The sequence below is a fragment of the Pelodiscus sinensis genome, chromosome 6 (assembly GCF_052426305.1).
Source record: "Pelodiscus sinensis isolate ZL-2025 chromosome 6, ASM5242630v1, whole genome shotgun sequence".
Lineage (NCBI taxonomy): Eukaryota > Metazoa > Chordata > Testudines > Trionychidae > Pelodiscus > Pelodiscus sinensis.
The window spans coordinates 107,798,784-107,818,411 of NC_143057.1; the positions used below are offsets into that span (position 1 = coordinate 107,798,784).

Genomic DNA, 19,628 nt, shown 5'->3' on the forward strand with positions numbered 1-19,628 from the left:
TGGAAGCAGACTAGCCACAAGGGCTCAGGCATGACCCCAGACACCCTAAGGAGTGCCGCATTCAGCACATGGGCATGCCTGCATGTATGAGGCACCACCCTCTCCCACGGGCAGCGCTGCAAGGCGCAGATGTGTATGTGGGCCCCAGGCAGGGCCAGGAGGCTCCCAGCTCCTCTGCTGCCCATGGGATACCACTGTGGCTGGACACTTCCCTTGCCTCTTATCCATGGGGAGGCGGCATAGTGGCCAGCATGGGACCAATCTTATTTAATCTTTTTATTACTGACCTTGGCACCAAAAGTGGGAGTGTGCTAATAAAGTTTGCGGATGACACAAAGTTGGGAGCTATTGCCAATTCAGCGAAGGATCGGGATATCATACAGGAAGATCTGGTTGATCTTGTAAATTGGAGTAATAGCAATAGGATGAAATTTAATAGTGAAAAGTGTAAGGTTATGCAATTAGGGATTAATAACAAGAATTTTAGTTACAGGCAGTCCCCGAGTTACGCGGATCCGACTTAAGTCGGATCCGCAGTTACGAATGGGGCTTTTCTCGCCCCGGAGGACAGGAGCAGCGGGACGCCCGGATGCGCCGCAGTCCGCCGCCCCGTCCTCCGGAGCGAGAAAAGCTGCTCCCCGTCTCACTGGTCTGCAGGGAGACGGGGAGCAAAGCCTTGGAGCACGCCCGCAGCGGGACAGCCTGGGCACGTTTGAGCTGTCCCACTGCGGGCGTACTCCGCGGCTTTGCTCCCAGTCTCCCGACCAGCAGACCAGGGAGATGGGGAGCAAAGCCTCGGAGCACGCCAGCAGTGGGACAGCCGCGGCGCGCCTGGACTGTCCCGCTGCCCGTGTGCTCCAAGGCTTTGCTCCGTATCTCCCGGGTCAGCAGATCAGGGAGACGGAGCAAAGCCGTGGAGGACTTGGGCGGTCCCGCCACCCCCGTCTCCCTGGTCTGCTGGGGGGGGTGCAGCTAGTGCCCCCCCCTCCAGCAGACCAGGCTTTTCTTGCCTACCCCTGGGGTAGAGCAGCTGGGGGCTGCCGGGTTGGTCCCGCAGCGCCGCTCCGGACCAACCCGGCAGCACCCCAGCTGCTCTGCCCCAGGCCTCCTGATTCAGCCACTGCTGGTCAGTTTCAGCAGCGGCTGAATCAGGACACCTGGGGCAGAGCAGCTGGGGTGCTGCTGGGTTGCTCCAGTAGCGCCGAGGAGCCGCGCTACTGGAGCAACCCAGCAGCACCCCAGCTGCTCTGCCCCAGGCGTCCCCAAGTCAGCCGCTGCTGAAACTGACCAGCGGCTGACTACAGGAAGCCCGAGGCAGAGTTGCTCTGCCCCAGGCTTTGTGGAATCAGCCGCCGATCAGTTTCAGCAGCAGCTGACTTGGGGACGCCAGGGTTTCTTAAGTTGAATCTGTATGTAAGTCAGAACTGGCGTCCAGATTCAGCCGCGGTTGAAACTGATCAGTTTCAGCAGCGGCTGAATCTGGATGCCAGTTCCGACTTACATACAGATTCAACTTAAGAACAAACCTACAGTCCCTATCTTGTACGTAACCCGGGGACTGCCTGTATAAGCTGGGGACACATCAGTTGGAAGTGACGGAAGAGGAGAAGGACCTCGGAGTCCTGGTTGATCACAGGATGACTATGAGCCGCCAATGTGACATGGTCGTGAAAAAGGCTAATACAGTCTTGGGATGCATTAGGTGAGGTATTTTCAGTAGAGATAAGGAGATGTTAGTGCCGTTATACAAGACATTGGTGAGACCTCATTTGGAATACTGTGTGCAGTTCTGGTCTCCCATGTTTAAGAAGGGTGAATTCAAACTGGAACAGATACAAAGAAGGGCTACTAGGATGATTCAAGGAATGGAAAACCTGTCTTATGAAAGGAGACTCAAGGAAGTTGGCTTGTTTACCTTAACCAAAAGAAGACTGAGGGGAGACATGATTGCTCTCTTTAAATATATTAGAGGGATAAATACCAGGGAGGGAGAGGAATTATTTAAGCTCAATATCAACGTGGACCCAAGAACAATGGATATAAACTGGCTATCAGGAAGTTTAGACTCGAAATTAGAAGAAAGTTTCTAACCATTAGAGGAGTGAAATTCTGGAGCAGCCTTCCAAGGGAAGTATTGGAGGCAAAAGACTTATCTGGCTTCAAGATTAAGCTAGATGGGTTTATGAAGGGAATGGTTTGATGGGATAACATGATCTTGGCAACTAAGTGACCTTTCACTATCGGTGGGATGATAGGAGTTACTATAGAGAACTTTTTCCTGGGTGTCTGGCTGGTGAGTCTTGCCCACATGCTCAGGGTTTAGCTGATCGCCATATTTGGGGTCGGGAAGGAGTTTTCCTCCAGGGTAGATTGGCTGAGGCCCTGGAGGTTTTTCGCCTTCCTCTGTAGCACGGGGCAAGGATCACTTGCTGGAGAATTCTCTGCATCTTGGGGTCTTTAAGCCATCATTTGAGGACTTCAGTATCTGAGATATAGGTGAGAGGATTATTCCAGGAGTGGGTGGGTGAGATTCTGTGGCCTGCATTGTGCAGGGGATCAGACTAGATGATCATAATGGTCCCTTCTGACCTTAAAGTCTATGAGTCTATGAGCATGGTTCCCTGGGAACTTTGTGGCACCTGTGAGGCACGGTCTGCTGTGCAGGCTACACATGCCTGGCTCTGAGACACCTCCCCATCCTCTGGCCCGAGGACAGTTGGTAGCTGCTCACAGGGGAGGGCACAGCTTCAGGGACAGTGTCTGCCTGGATGACTGACTGCCTCTCCCGCTTTTTATTCTACCCAGTGGGACCAGCTGGGACTGAGGAGCAAGCCACGCCACCTGAGTGACCCACACGACTCCAGGGGACCCGAAAGTGCTCCATGCTCCCCGAGGAGCTGAGGCGGCAGCATGTTGGCATCCTGAGCGACATGCAGCAGACCCTGGCTCAGAAGGTCCGGGAAGACGCAGACTGGCAGACCCACATGTGGGACCAGCTCGTACGATAAAATGTTTGCCACCATGTGGAAATGATGGCACACCCGGCTGTTGTCACTGCTCTTGCCTAACATCCTCCTGCTCTCCCTGCTAAGCCCATTCCCTCTCCCCCTGCTCCCCAAGCCATGCCCCTGCTCCCTCCCCAAGCAATGTCCATGCCTCCTCCCCTTCCTCCCTCCCCACCATCCCTGACTCCACTCCAGCCCCCCTCCTGCCCACTTCCCTGTGGCACCGAAGGTGGGACCCAACCACTTCCCATGCCACTCCCAGCCCTAAGCCCCCGTCCAGGTTATGAGCCCCCTCCCCTTCCAGGTTATGAGTACCCCTCTCCTTCCCCAGCTTTTTTTAATAAAAGTTTGTTCTGTTCAAATCCAAACACGTGTCTTTATTCTGAGGTCAGGGAAAGGGTGAAGGGAGGGGTTGTGGTATTAAAGGGATATTGGAGCAAGCCAGAGGCCCCTAGTGAGGAAGCCCAGGGGAGAGTTACTGGGGTCCTTGAGAGAAACTCTCCATCAGGGCCTGGCGGATGCACACCACAGCCTGATGGGCCTGGTGGATGGCAGCTGTCCGTGGCTGCTCAAAGGGTCTCCCCTCATGGCCAGTCTTTGCCCCCCACCCTGGGGGGAAGGCCTCCCCCTTCCTCTCCACAATATTGTGGAGGACACAACATGTCGAGATGACCTTGGGGATGTTGTGCTCCCCCACGTCGAGGTGGGTCAAGAGGCACCTGAACCACACCTTGAGGTGTCCAAAGGCACACTTCACCTGCATCCTGGCTTGGCTGAGGTGGAAGTTAAACTGGTTTCTCCTGGGATCCTAATGGCCAGTATAGGGTTTCATCAGCGATGTCATCAAGGGGTAGGCTGCTTCTCCCACAATGCACAGTGGCATCTGCACATCCCAAACTGCAAAGTCACAGCAGGGGAAGAATGTGCCCTTCTCCAGCTTGCTGTGGAGGCTAGAGTTATGAAAGATGCAGGCATCGTATGCCTTGCCCAACCACCCAACAAAGATGTCTGTAAACTGTCCACAGTGGTCGACCAGGGCACCACTGAAAAGTAGCCCTTGCAGTTGATATACTGGGCTGCTCGATGTTCAAGTGCGTGGATTGGGATGTGGGTCCCCTCTATGGCTCCACCACAGTTCGGGAACCCCAGGGAGGCAAATCCTGCGATGATCGGGTCCAGATATCCCAGGTGGATGATCCTGCTCAGCAGGATGGAGTTGATGGCCATCACCACCTGCAGAAGGAGACCAAAAAACACACAAAGCAGAGGTTGAGAGGGTGTTCCTGAGTCCTAGGGAGGTGCCTGCCCCCTCCCTCTCCAAAAGCCCTAGAGCCCCTATGAGGCCACCCATCCAGCAGCAGGGCTGAATGAGGGCGGGACAACAACCCCCCGGGGATGGGGCTTTCCCACCCACCCCACTTTCCCTAGGGATCCTCTTTCCCAGGACTCTCCTCTCCCTCCCTCACCCACTGTGCAGGGACTGCAGCCCAAGAGTGCCTAACCTCCATGTGGAGGGCCCCCACTGGTGGACTTCCCACGCTGAACTGGTTGCCCACCGACTGGTAACTGTCTGGGATGGAGAGCTTCCAGATGGCGATTGTGACCAATTTCTCCAGGGGGATGGTGGATTGGAGGTGGGTGTTGCATCATTGGAGGGCAGGGGCGAGCCAGGCACCCAGCTCCAGAAAAGAGGCCTTCCGCATGTGGAAGTTTTGGAGCCACTGCTGGTCATCCCACCACTCTACGACCAGCTGGTCCCACCAGTTGGAACTGGTGTCCAAACTCCATAAACACCTCTCGACTGTGGTGTACAGTTGAACAGGTCTTGCTCCCTCAAACAGGGAGAAGGTCTCCAGAATGAGCTCAGAGTCAAGCTCGTGCAGGGCCAGGAAGGCAGCTGGCACAAACTGCTGCAGAAACTAGCATGGCTGTGTGGGGTCATCGCATGCCCAGAGGCAGCTCCAGCTCCATGGCCCTAACAAAAAAGCTGTGGCTCCAAGAAAGCTGGGCAACCAAAGCAGGCACTGTGAGAGCTTTGCTGTCCCTCAAAGAGTAGGAAAGCATGCAGCAGAAGCAGAGAAATGGCTGTCCGAGGAGGGGCCCCTTAAGCGCATGTCTCAGCTAGGCTTCGGCACCAGCACTCGGAAGCAACTGGTGACCTAAAGCCCTGCCTGAAGCGGTTCCAGGTGGCCTTATATGCGAGATAGCGTCCAATCAGTGTGGACACTCTCTTTCAGAAGAAGTTTTTTCAGAAGATCTCTTCCGGAAAAGCTTCTTCCAAGAGAAGCCTGCAGTCTAGACGTAGCCTCAGTATTCTGGGGTGTAGTCTGTGGAGGGAATGGGCTCTGGTTGACAAGTTGTGTCCATTAGCATCATAGGGAGAACATGACTGGAATGTGGTGCTGGCTGAGATTGCTGTGCTATCTGGGAATATTGCAGCAGCATCCTCTCTAGTAAAGCATTCCATCTTTCCATTGCCTCCAAGAACTGCTGCTTCATGTCTCTGCCCTTTGTCAAGTCAGTACTCATGGCAAGGCATTTCTGGTCAGCTGTTTTTGACTTTTTCCTTCCCAAGGAGAACACCGTTCCACTCCTCAGTGATCTTGTGTGTGTTCTGCTGCTAACTCTCCAAACACTTTATTCTTCTTTTCTTCCCCCTCAGATTAATCAGGGGCAAGCGGGACAATTTATCCCACCATAGTAAGGAAACAGACATAGTACCCCAGCTGAACCAAGTGACAAAAGGATCTGAATCCCTGCCCCAATTCACTTCACCCCAATACATGTTCACGTTGATTTTCCCTCCTGACCCTGTGTGAACAGAACTCATGTTACACAAGATAGACTGAGCCCAGAGGTTCCTGGGTGTTTGTCTGTTGTCAGTCTCATTGTGTGCAACTCTAGACAGGGACAAGAGTTCCCCCTGTTGTGCTTTTAACCAGTAATCATTGCAATTCACTTAAATGTATATACAATGTATTTATACCAAAACTGCTTCTGTGGGGATCAATGAGCATTTCATAGTGTAAGCACTATGAGAAAATGGGTTAGGTAAGGTTCAGTGATGCGTCTCTCCAGTGCTATAAACTTTACAGTTGTAAAATTGTATAAGGCCAGTGTCTTCTTCCTGGACTTGGATGTGCTGCTATGACACTGCTGATGCAGCACTTCCCCAGGATGGGTCTGGATTCTCCTTCCAATGAAATGAAACCTGCTCTTTGGGGGGTGGATATATTTTAACAGCAAAAGTGCCCACAAACAGCGTTCACACAAGCTGACTTTTAGCAATAAGGCTTTGTTGACACAGCCTTGTGGCTAAAAGCTGTGTGTAGTGTAGACATCCTTAGGACTGTAGAGATGAAGTAAAGAGTAGGCCAAACATGGGACATGCAGGGACAGAGCATGCTGCACAGGGATTGGTTCCTGCAAAGTAACCAAGCCAATCCAGAAATGTGTAATGCAGCATATAGTACATGCAATGCAATGTGTCATCTATACAAAAAGATGGAGTTTCTGTGTAACTTTGAAGCTGTGATGTACCCTCCATCCACCCACATCATTTGAATCTGATCAACTCAGCATAGCTTCATGGGATGCCAAATAAAGATACCTAAGTGATGAAATCTGGAGTTGAACTGAGTTCTTGGGAAGCCCAAATGAAAACAGCCTCGGAGGGAATCCCAACATTGCAGGGATTCCTATGCTGTAATAAAAAATCTGCGGCTTGCATGCCAGCTGACTTGAGCTCAACCTAAGAGATTTTAATTGCAGTGTTCATGTTTCAGCTTAGGATACAGTCTGAGATCCTCCTAACTTATAGGATCCTAGAGCTGAGGCTGCAGCCCACCTCTGAACGTCTTAGTGTCTAACTGCAATATGGACCTATCCTTAGAGGACAAGCCCTGGGCTATCGACTCCTTCGTTGGCTGGCCAACCTGCCCGATGAATCTTGCTGATTTTGAGTGCTGGCCTCTCCGTGTTGTCCAGGGGAGCCTGTCAGTCTCAGGATCCTGATTCCTTTTCAGCCCTTACTCTTTCTCCTGTGAGTGCAAGAAGGCCAACCAAAAACTCCACTACGGTTCAGTAAGGGGCCAGCAGCCCTCTCACATAAGCATTCATGCATTGATAAGGGCCCTGCTCTTGCGGGTTGCAGCACTTCACAAGCTTGGGGAGCTTAGAAAATCAACAAGTAATTATTGTGCTTATTTCAGTATCCATAGTAACCATGATAAAATATTTTTTCATTAACTATTGGTATGCCATTCCCGAGTTTCTTCCCAGCTTGGGGAGAGGCTGCCTGTGATAAGCTAATTTAAATTTTGCTTCCCCTGTTCTTATGGACCATATAGCACTGAACCTCATTTAATTTCTAGTGCATTTTAGGTTTGGGGAAAATAAAGATCTGTCTGGCTCTGTATGTGTCCTTCCTTTGCATGAAGAAGTGTGTTCTGTGGGTTCAGGGAATGGGAATGAGGTGGAATCAGGAGAGAGGTTAGTAATTAAATCTGCAAAGGCAGTCCTTGCCCTCGAAATCTTTACACTGATAGAGTTGACCAGGAAGTGGAAATAGGGCTTTTTCAAATAAGCTAAGGGCAAATCAGAAAGACATGCAATGATATTCACCAGGATGTTGTGATGCCAACATCCTTCAGATGTTTTTATCAGAACTAGCAGGGTATTGCAACTTATGCTGGCGTGTTTGGTTAGTCTGCTATTCTGAGCGGTGATCTTGACAAAATACATCATTTTGTGTAAATTATTCCATTTTATCTCATGCACGAAGTGCACTGCAGAATCAAATTTCTCCATTCAGAACATTAAGGATTTTTATTCTGCTGTGACATGTATCTCCTATAATGTGCTATAATGGTATGAACTACCTCAACCATTCATCTTAACTCTATGCATTTGTCAGGCTGTGAAATGTTATGCAGTTGCATATACCTTTGTGACTAGGCAAACTAACCTGACGCTAAGCCAGCAAGGGTTAGCAAGCTGCTGTGGGACCACTCAGCTCTGGCCCACTGCATCTGCACTTGCTCTATCTGTTGTCTCATGCAAGGCTTTGATCAAAATATGAAGCAAAGTGATATCAGTAATGCCTTTTTTAACAGTGTTGCATCACTCAAATATATTCTCAGGATAGGTTTAGTTACCTGACTATGCCATGCCAGAATTGGGGAAGAGTGGTCCCCAGGCAGTGGTGTGCTGAATATAGGGATTGGGCATCAGTAAGGGGAGGGGGAGATCCTAGTTTCCATCTATCCAAAATGGCTTTATCCATCAGGCAATCAGTCCAAACAATCTCCAGCTGTGTTTAATAGTGGTAATATTACTTAATAAAGATTAATTAAATATATGACCAGAAGAGGCTTACACTGGCTGAGGTTCCCTCTCCCGGGCTGTCAAAAAAGGTGTTCATGTGCATGACTTCAGGGCCTGCTTTGAGTTACACTGTAGCAAAGAGATCCTGGATCCCAAAGTGATCTCCTCATCATATTCTTGTTTGACCTCCATGGCCTTATCGCCTTTGGCAATGCCTCCCATGCACTGGGGTTTGAGGATAATGTCCTGGAAAATGAATCCAATCCACCTCCTCGTTATAGGGACTGTTGTAAGAAAATTGCAGAAGAGTCTGTTTCTGCACTGTACTTTATTATAAGAGATGTTGAATTCCTCGGTTAGTGTTTTGACATTAAATAGAGCCCCAAGAAGTGACTCCTCTCAGCCATCCCTTTAGAAAGCCCCTTTATACATCCCTTTATTGCAATGTTTCCTGGTAAGGGCTGCCTATTCTTTCACCTGTCTCTTGAGGGATGAGAGATCTAAGGTATAGTGATTCTTTAGCCATGTATAGAGCCCTCCACAGATATAAAATAGATATCCACATCTGCAAAAATGATCCATGGATATCTGTATCTATATTGGTGGATGTAGACACCCATGGATATAAAACAGGTATCTGCAAGTTTTCAGGGTTCTAGATTCAAAACTGGTATCCGCATTTGCAAAAATCAGTCATGGATATCCTCATCCACATCTATGAGAGCCACATCTACCCTGACTGAATTGGCCTCTGTAATTTCCACTCCAATGCATCTGAGAAAGTTGTTTTTACCTACAAAAGCTTATACCCAAAGGCTACGTCTAGACTGACATGATTTTCCGCAAATGCTTTTAACAGAAAAGTTTTCCGTTAAAAGCATTTGCAGAAAAGAGCGTCTAGATTGGCACGGATGCTTTTCTGCAAAAGCTGGAAAGGGGGAACAAGGGGAGGAGAAGCTCAGGTTGGGGGTCTTGCTGGTCCACCTGTCTCCCAGCACTGCAGGTGTGGGGACCTCGGCGTCTCCGGGGGGGGGGAGCAGATATGGAGGGTGAGGAGGTTGGGGTGGGAGAGGGAGGAAGAAATGGGAGAGGGAGCAGGAGTGGGAGGAGGAGCGATAGCTGGGTTGGCTGCAGGGGCTGGAGCAGCAGCAGGCAGCAATCTCTGCACCAGGGTCTGCAGGTGATCGTGGATGGCACGCCCCTGGTCAAGCAGCTTCCGCAAGCTCTCCCGGCGCAGCTGCAGGTCTTCCTGCACCCAGTGCTCCTGGCAGCAGACCTGCCTTCGCAGGAGCCCCAGGTGCTGCCGCTGGTACTCCTCCTGATTCCGGGTCAACCTGCTGATGGCCCAGATGCAGGAGGATGTCCTGGGTAGGGTGGTGCGCCCTGCACTCACACCTGGTGTGTCTGTGGAGAAATATGAGATGTGGTCAGTTCTCCCTGGGGACACAGTGGGTGAAGCCCAGCCCCCCTCTTCAAGGTGAGGATGGCAGGTCTCCGCACCATCATGTCCTGCTATCCCCGGAGTGTGAGCTGGCCCCTGTTCTGTATATAGTGGGGGCGTGGGGGGGAAAGGGGAGATGTGCTGTGCCTCTGCATAGAGGGGGCTTGTGGAGGGAGGGCATCGTGCAGTGTCCCTCCCCGGGGTCAGGAGCATGTTGTGTGCCTTCATACATACATGCATGTGGGTAACAGGCCAGGGCCCCTGTGTGGTAGCCAGCCGGGGCCGCATGCCCAGGGTGGCACAGCACATGCACAGGTTGCTGCGTGCTCCGTGGTCAGCAAGGCCCACACACGCGATCCCATGTCTCCCTCTTCCCCCCAGTCCCCTGGCCCCGCATAAGGGGACAGTGATGGCACTCACATGTCGAGGCCTTCCTGGCCTCAGATGACACCGGTGATAGGCTTGCTAGGATGTCTTGGGGGTCCTGAGTGCAGGGCACGCTCCCTCCAGGCTCCTGTGGCTCCTGGCTGTCCTCCTCCTCCTCCTCCTTGTCATGGGCAGGGCCCTCTGCCCCAGGGTTGATGACCACCTGGGGGGCACGGACCATCTGACCCCCCAGGATGCGGTTCAGGGCATCGTCAATGGGGCAGGGGTCTGGGTCAGCCCCTGTTTGGGAGCTGCCCCCTGAGATCCTGGCATAGGCCTGCCGTAGCTCTTTTATTTTCATGCTCACCTGCTCCTGGGTGCACATGTGGCCTTTGGTGGCCAGGCTGTCAGCCATCTGTCTGTAGACAGCTGCATTCCTGTGTCTAGTGCGGAAATCGTGGACATTGGAGGCCTCCCCCCAAACCTCAATCAGGTCTACGATCTCCGCACTAGGTCAGGAAGGTGCCCGCCTTTTGTGGCCCCTGGCAGGCTCCTGGGAGTTGCCAGCCTGCTCCTGGGGAGCTGTGGAGGGCTGGGTTGCTGGCTCATGCTGGGCCAGGTGCACGGACTACTGGCTCTGTGCTGGCAGGCTTGTAGCTGGTACAGGCACTGTGGTCAGAGTCTACCCCTTTAAGGACTCCGAGGCTGGAGGTGGAGCAGAAGAGTTTTCCTAGTTGTGCCCAGAGTGGACACCAGAGTACCCTGGGAAGAACTGGAGGCCCCCTATTTCAAAATAAGCGTCTGCAGAGTGTTTATTTTGATTTAGCTATTTCGAATTTGGTGTTATTCCTCATGGAATGAGGTTTACCAAATTCAAAATAAGTGCTCCACTATTTCGATTTAATTTCTAAATAGCGGTTTGGCTGTGTAGATGCTAAGAAAGTTATTTCGAAATAACAATTGTTATTTCAAAATAACTTTGCTGTGTAGACATACCCAAATAAATCTATTACTATTTAAGGTGCCACAGAACTCTTCATTTTTCATATAAAGTTAGTGCAAAATAACCCCCCATCCTTCACCATGTATTTCATTTGACTGAAATATCCTTATACTCTTAATGATTCAACTTTCACTGGCTGTCATCATTTCACTAGTTCTCTAATCACTGCAGGAACTTTCAGCACTTCAAATGTTAATGCAAGAAAAAAAGAGAACATTTTAGGCCTCTCTCCTTTTCCTGAAGGTCATGGTTAAAACCACTTCTAAAATTCCCTGTTAAAAACCACGAGGATGTGGAAAGGAAAATGCTTGTCATTTATCCCTATCTCGTTTCACCTGATATCTGGGTAACTGGTTTTAAAAGCTCATATTTCTATATATTGTATTTCAGAAACTCTGAAATAGCATATTTTGAAATAGCGTGCCTACACAGCAAGGCTGTGTCTACACTGGGCCACTTATTCCGGAAAATCAGCCGCTTTTCCGGAATAAGCTGCGAGCTGTCTACACTGGCCCTTGAATTTCTGGAAAAGCAACAACGCTCTACTGTACAAAATCAGCCGCTATTCCGGAAAAACTATTCTGCTCCCGCTCAGGCATAAGTCCTTATTCCAGAACACTGTTCCAGAAAAGGGCCAGTGTAGACAGCCCAGTAGTCTTTTCCGGAAAAGCGCATCTACATTGGCCACAGACACTTTTCCGGAAAAAGGGCTTTTCCGGAAAAGCAGCCTGCCAATGTAGACGCTCCTTTTCCGGAAAAACTGAAAACGGAATAGTATTCCGTTTTAAGCAGTTCCAGAAATTCATGCCAGTGGGACAGGATGTGTCAGCCCCACACTGGGAAGGATGAGCCTAATCAGGCCCATCTGGCCTGGGATGAGGAGTGTCTCCCCCCGCCCCCCCGCACTAGCAGGCCCACCTGGCTGAAAAACCCCTTCCCCCACGACACTGCTACACATGCTCAAACTGCATCCCAGGTATAAAGGCCTGGAGGAAAGCTCAGTCTGGGCTGACTGCCAGGGAAGAAGGTCCTCTGCAAGGAGCTCCAGACCAGCATCAGCCAGCTGATCAGAGGGCGGATGGCAGTGACCCGAACACCAGTTGGGACGTTCCCCCCCTGCAGCCTATGAGGGAGAAGCGGCCCCCCGGGAAGGCATGGACCCAGCAAGCTCATGGGATGCTATCTCACAGGATCCTGTAGGAAGTGGCCCAGAGTGGGGACAGGACCTGCCTCTCCCACCCCGGTGGATGGATTCCCTGCCGAGGGAGTGGTGAGTCCGCCTACCACTCGCATGGCCCCGGGCCGGGACCCGGTGGAGTAGGGTGGGCCTGGGTCCCCCTACCGGGGACGGGGGTAGCCCTGTCCTGTGACTTGCTGCCACTGGCCTGCAGGCCCTGCCTTAAAGGTCCAGCTATTGACTTGTTTTATGGACTTTGGCAAGTGGGCTGGTGGGCCCTCCCATAAAGGGCCAGCAAGCCTTTCTGAGTGACCGCTTTAGGTTGAGCTGCCCATCAGGCCCTGGTGTTGGGAGCAGGCCCCCACTGGGAGTAAAGGACGCACTGGCTGGCCATAGACCCGGGAGGGGGGAAAGAGAACCTGCCCCAGGACAAGATACTTAAGCCGAGTTCCAACACCACTGCAATTCACAAAACTCCTGCTGAACCATAAACTTATCCTAAATGCTCCTAAACCTATTCAACATCTACATTTTTGCAACAAAAAGTTCTGCTGGCTCTCATGTTTCTGCCTTGGATAATGCATTCTGCTGTATCTTTTTAGGTATCCATCTCCTGCCAATGCCCCAGAGAGATTCACCATTCAGCCCTTTAACTCGTTTGAGGGGCTCAAAACATTCCTGAGCCATGCTGCTTCCCACAGCTCTCCTTGGCTGGAAATGACAAACCTAAGCCAATGGGAGCCACTAGGCTCCATAGCTATGGACACTTAGGGTGCGTCTAGACTACATTCCTTGTTCAAAAGAGGAATGTAAATGAAGGAAATCGAAAATGCAAATGAAGTGCAGATTTACAAATCTATGCTTCATTTGCATAATCGCATCCGATCGCTTTTCGAAAAAGGTTATTTAAAAAAAAGCAGTCGAGATGCAGTTCTTTCGGGGGAAAAAACCTCTTTTTTCGAAAGAACCCTGTAATCCTCATTGTTCCAGGAATAAGGATTCTTTCAAAAAAGTTTTTTTTTTTCAAAAGAACCACGTTCATTAGCATGTGAATTGAATTTGCAGTTTTTTGTTGGTTTCTTTCTGTACAGACTAACTCAGCCACCACCTGAAGCTTCATCATTTTATAGGGAGCCTAGGCACCTAACTCAGATTTAGTGAATCATATTGTGAATATTCCTGTGATATTTTTTTCTACACATCTAAAAGTTTGCCCAGGTGACTTTGTGAACCTAGGCCAAAGTGATTGCAGGTATTTATACTACTGTCTGTTATACCAGTTTATACTGAATTTGTCCTATTTTCCTACCCGTCAAAAATGAGATATTGAAAAGCAATGATAATTTTCCATTAAAATTTTCCTCAACAGTGCTTCTTTGCTTAGCAAATCCTCTGTATTTATTACTATGTAATAAATAGAGGATGGCCCCTTGAAACCGGTAACAACAGGTTTGCATTATGCCAAGTTTAAGGAAAATGAAAAACAATTAAATGTTTATGGGTCAAGCTTTTGCATAATCTATTAATTTTAATTTGAAAATGCAAAGAACAGCTTTTTGTTCAAAGCATGATTATATAAAATTAATGTGAGTAGAATTTATGTATTTTAGCATTGGACTGTCATGTCTGCATGCAACTTTAGCTTTTATGTTTGCTCTTAATAAACAGATGATATTAATTGTGTCCTAAATTCCTTTTTTCTAGTTGCTGTGTTTTGTTAGCTTGTGAAAGGATTCTTCTGTAGTCTCCTATTACGAAAGATTGCAATTATCTACTAATAAATGGATGAATAGCTGGGGGTATCTCCCACTGAACAGTGTCCAATTGGATTTCCACTGACTTATCATGCTCCAACCTCAACTGTTTACACAAAATTAATATAGGCAGTTTCCCATATCAAAATGCAGGTTTTGTATTTGTTCTGGCGGATCTGGTGAGGCTTTGAGTTGACACATTCACCTTGTCTCTTTAATATCTGGGACTGACATGGCTACAATTATTCTGAATTAGAGATTTATAAAATAATGAACATGTAACATTTTCTGGCAGAGTTCTGGCGGTGTACATATTCCAGTGTGTCAAAGAAGAAAGTTCACTAAGTTATCTAGAGGTTAATGGTAGAAATCAAGGCAACTTCAGAAAGAAGCATATGATTAAATATTGTGCAGTGAATTGTCTGTTCTCTTCAGATATTGTATTCCAGGTGTGAGTCTCATGGTTTCTAACTTCTTAGCCAAACCAGGACAACTGATGTAGCTCTTAAACAATTTTGCTCCCTTAAGGCAGCAGTGGCAAAATTAGAATCAACCAAGTCACCTACTAAGCGTCGCACATAACCTGCCCAGGGAGTAAAGCATTCCAATTATGTTGCTTCCTGGCTAGCAAATGAATTCCTTGTTCTCTGTAGTTCTAATTTAACACTCCAAGGCAAAAACGCTTAATTCCTGTGCCTAGTACTAAAAAAAGAGGTAATTGGGCACCTCTGCTCTGCTGCTTAACTTTAAAACAAGGGCCACTGGGGAGCTTTGAATGAGGATACTCTTTGGACCATGTTGTTGCACTTCCTAGAGAGTTGTATTATGTGAATTCTTTACATGTTTTTTTTTCAGGTGAAAGGTCACTTGCTTGTAATTTTTTTGAGATCTCTCAAACATTTTTCTGTGCACTAGCGAGAATCCTGGATTGGTCAATGCTATAGGTAAAGAAGGGAAAGCTACTTCCTTCTGTTTCCGACTATGCCAATGAAACAGGATTCTCAATCATCTCTAAACCTTGGAGGGTAGGGGTTATTTTTTAATCATTTCTCTATATTTTCTGCTTATTCAGTAATTGATTTTGCTATTGCCTTAGTTTGGGAGCTTCCTCTCCCATATTACCAAAGGCAGCAATTAGAATGTTCAGAGGGCATCATTTTATATTTTGCAAAGTCTAGCATTTAGGGATACCGGGTACTGTACCTTAGCACTGCTGTCCTCAGGGTTAACAGTCTGAATCTAGGGAATACTTTAATGCCCTTGCAGAACGATGTTTTCAGAAAGGCAGAAGCACAAACAAGTAGTTCTCTTATCTGGGCATCACAATAGCTCTGCTGTCAACTACAGTGCTATCATAGGGTTAAGATGGCAAAAGGATTATCTGCTTTTAAGTGTCTGCTGAAATAAGGACTTTGCATGTTAAGCATTGGTTGCCACAAGCTGTGGAAGTGTATAGTAGCACACAAGGAATCACATAAAAGCTTCTGTTTAATGTACCCTTACCAAACAGCTACTGTTTTTACATTCTCTTGTTATCAAAGAGACAGATGGTGTAATCTAGGCCTTTGTATATAAAATTAAAAGTATGCAATACATAACAGGAACTAGTAGCGAGAGTTCCCAGCTTCACTACATAGCAAACTGTAACTAATGAGGAGGCCACCAGGAACCATTCCAGCTCATTAACGAAAAAAGGGGGTAGGAGAAGCAATAACACTCATTTAGAATGAGATGACATTTAAATGAATGAACTGGCTTTACCAGTAGCATGCATGAAAATCTAAAGTAGAATTGGGTCAATGAAACTATGTAGTAGGAGATTCCTCTTCAAAGCCAGCTTCCTAACATCAGAGAATCATCCCCTGACTGATCTTATGACTTGGACTATCCATATCCCCAGTGGAAATTTTTCATCCTAGTTCCTTGTGATATTGTTGGCAGCTGCTGGAGTAAAAAGAGAATGGAGACTAGAATGTGTGATGGGTGTGGAGCTGTTCTGCAACTTGTGAATACATCCTATTGACCTAATCTTTGGGTTGTTTTCTGTATTAATATTTTGGATAAGTTTCATAGAGGTCTGTAAGGAAAATCAGCAGAAAGGAACAAGAGCTCACAGTAAGCCACTTCTCAGCATATAGTTGAGCTCCTGCAAAACATGTCAACCTAATTTTTGACAATCAGTCAAAAGCCCAAGAACGGACAAGAATCAAGGCACTCTGGCTGTATAGGGACTCTGTCCAGAGGGATGGTAGTTATTGGCTCGAGCACTTGCAGCCACCCAAGCAAGTACTTGTGTCAGCAGGATGTTAGGTAAGACAAATATGTATGTAGAATTTTGTTTTAAAATCTCTTGCACTTATTTCCTACTGTTCTTTAAGTTTAAGAAGGCTGTCCAGGAGTCTGTGACCAACAGTCCCTAGATATACAGGGTTACCGCAGATAAACCCTGATCTAAGTGGAAAACTTATAGAGTTCCATCTCAGGAAAGAAAGGCACGAATCCTGACCCCTATGTGGGTTCACTCAGACTTGGAAGAGGATGGAGGAGCAGCTAGCCCTGAAAACATGGCCAAAGCGAACTTTACCTTGAGGAGGAGGAACTTATACTATAAAGCCTTCACTTCCAAAATCTGACATTATTCTGAACCATTGCTGTACATGAAGAAAAACGAAAGAGAAAAACATGCTACTGCCATAAACCCAGTTGTTTCGCTACAATGGAATGGTTATCCAGGATTATAGTAGACTTTCCTTCTTAACTTTACTGCTTCTTATGATGCTATTCTGTCAGAGCACTAACAAAGCAGTGTTAGGCAATGATAGATGCTCAACTAAATAATCCTTTGCCCTTTTTTACATCTTTATCCAAATAACTGTAACCACTTAGTGGCATTAAACCTCCTAACTTAAACCTAAACTCATAACTTAAAATTAATTAAACCTTGTAACTTACAAGCTATAAACAGGGGGTGGAGAACCTCAGGCTCGGGGGCTGAATGCAGCCCCCTCAGCTTGTCTGGATCTAGCTCTTGAGGCTCTAGTGTGTGATGGGAATGTAAGGAGTGTGTCCTCAGGTTTGTTTGAGTTTTGAGTTTTTTGTTTTTGTTTTGCTTCTCACTAATTTTTCTGTGGGTCAGCAGTCCCTGACCCAAAAAAAGGTTCCCCACCCCACTCTAAACATTACGGCTGTGTCTACACTGCACCCCTTTTCCAGAAAAGGGATGCAGATTAGACACTTCGGAATAGCAAAATCCACGGGGGATTTAAATATCTCCCATGGTATTTGCATTAATATGGCTGCCGCTTTTTTCCAGCTTGGGGATAAGCCGGAGAAAAGTGCCAGTCTAGACGTGATTCTCCGGAAAATAAGCCCTTTTCCGGAGGATCTTTTATTCCTACTAGGGCTTATTTTCCAGAGAATCACGTCTAGACTGGCACTTTTCTCCGGCTTATCCCCAAGCCGGAAAAAAGCGGCAGCCATGTTAATGCAAATACCATGGGGGATATTTAAATCCCCTGCGGATTTTGCTATTCCGAAGTGTCTAATCTGCATCCTTTTTCCGGAAAGGGGTGCAGTGTAGACACAGCCTACGTGAATTTACAGATTGGCAAAGATCAGCCCAAATATTCAAACATACTCTAATCTTATAGCGTTTACCTCACTATAACAGGGCTGATTTTTTCAGAGGAGCTGAGTCAGTGGGAGTTGTAGGCTCTCAGACTTTCTGCAAATTAGACCCTAAAAAGCTTCAAGTAGGGATGTGTCTATGTAGTAGGGCTTAACTTGAAATGAGCTACACAAATTGAGCTACGTCAATTGTGTAGCTGATTTTGAAATAGCTTATTTCGAAATTGGGAGCATCTGCACAGCACTTATTTTGAAATTCCTCTGACTTCCCTTACTCCTCGTACAATGAGGGTTACTGGAGTTGGAGCAAGAAGTCCTCCAGCTTGACAGTATTTTGACATTATTTCAAAATAACTGCCTGCTGTGTAGACATGGACTAAGTTATTTTGAAATAACGCTAGTTATTTTGCTATGTAGACGTACTGTTGGACTTCCAAAATCAGAGATATTTAAAAGTGTTCATTAATTGTAAGTGTAACCCTTTCTGCTAGGTAGAATCAGAGTCAGCCAGGGCCAGGTTCAACAACTAGGGGTTCCTCTCTATGCATCCAAACAGAACTGGCTCGAGCCCCCACCCTGAAACCTGGGAAATTCACACAACACCCCTGGGCACCTCTGAGAGGCAGTTCTTCTCCACTCGCAAGCACAAAGACTGAGTGTAAAAAAGAAACTTTTATTAAAAAGGGAGGGAAATAAATTGGTATTAATTTGGAAAAACACCACAAACAGAGTTCATAACCAAACCCACGAGTAAAAGTCCCACCGCCAAGTAGGTCGAGCAGTGTCCTTTCCCTCTCAGGTTTTCAAGTCCAGCAATGTAAATGTCCTCTTCAAATGCCCAACCCTTCTCTGCAACCCACTCACAGTTAATGCCCTTGGTCATGGCAGATCTAGAGTTCAGAGGTGCATCCGCAGAGTTTACCTCCCATTCTGGTGGAAAAGAGGGGAGGTAAAGAGGCATCTTACTCATGCTGCTGGTCACTCGCCATCCACCTGCTCTCTGCCACCACCCTGCTGGCCTTTCATCTAACCTCTCTGCCATCACACTGTTGGCTCTCATTACGCCTTTCCATCACTGCCCTGCTGGCTGCTCATTGTGCTGCCGCCGCTCTGCTGGCCACTCATCGTATCTCTCCACCACCAACCTGTTAGTTCTCAGTTACCATCTGCTTGCTGCTTCTGCTTATGGTAGATTTGGCTATGGGTCAAATCTAGTGATTTCAGCTCTTGGCCCAGAGCACACTACAGCCATAAGAAATTCCAGCGTCTGCTGGAGTAATTGTAAAATAATAAAAGAGACTCATTAAAGATTCCATTTTAACTCTTTCGTTGAAACAATCCTCTGTGTTTTAATCTTTCTTTTTTGCCTTGCTGTGTAACACCTAGCAACCAACTTATGTTCACCAAGTATGTTTTCTTTATTTTCTTAATAAAAATCACCTTTTTAAGACTATGACCAGATTACTGTGTCCTAGAAGGTGGGAGGTTCTCTGTGCACATATCTAGAACTGCCAGGTATTAAGAAAAATGAGAGGTGTTTTTTAAAATCTCTCTCCAGAGGGAGGGTTAAAGAGCTTGAGTAAACCCCACCGGAAGAAATTCCCAAATGTGCCTTACTGAGTTCTCAAAGGGGATTTTGCATTTGGTTCATGGCAGCGATACCAATCCAAGACCAGGAAATCTGTGACCTTGGGGAATTTTTTAAACAAAAGCCTTTAGTGGCAGGGTATTTTAAAGTCTCTTGCCTTGACAGTTGTACTTGTTGTTTGTCAGAGCCTGATCATTGCATCAGTCAAGCATCTTCTGGACTGAAGTTTGATGACATAAGAGCTTCTCCAGCAGCCTGCAGAATGGTCAATAGAACATAAGACAAGTGTGAGGTGAGAGAACTAGGCTGTCATGGGGAAGCTTTTGGTTTATGAGAACTTTG

At 47.6% G+C, this 19,628-nt stretch overlaps 1 protein-coding gene across 10 annotated transcripts in view; it reads left to right on the plus strand.

The window, feature by feature from the left end:
• PRLR (prolactin receptor) overlaps positions 1-19,628 on the plus strand; it is a 258,625-nt gene that overhangs the window by 79,852 nt on the left and 159,145 nt on the right. For 3 of the 10 annotated variants that reach the window (XM_089779426.1, XM_089779427.1, XM_089779425.1), the window contains one exon: positions 19,472-19,578. The exons of the other annotated variants lie outside the window; for them this stretch is intronic. The gene's annotated coding sequence lies outside the window, so the exon portion shown is untranslated. The remainder of the gene's footprint in view (positions 1-19,471; positions 19,579-19,628) is intronic. 10 annotated transcript variants of the gene reach the window in all.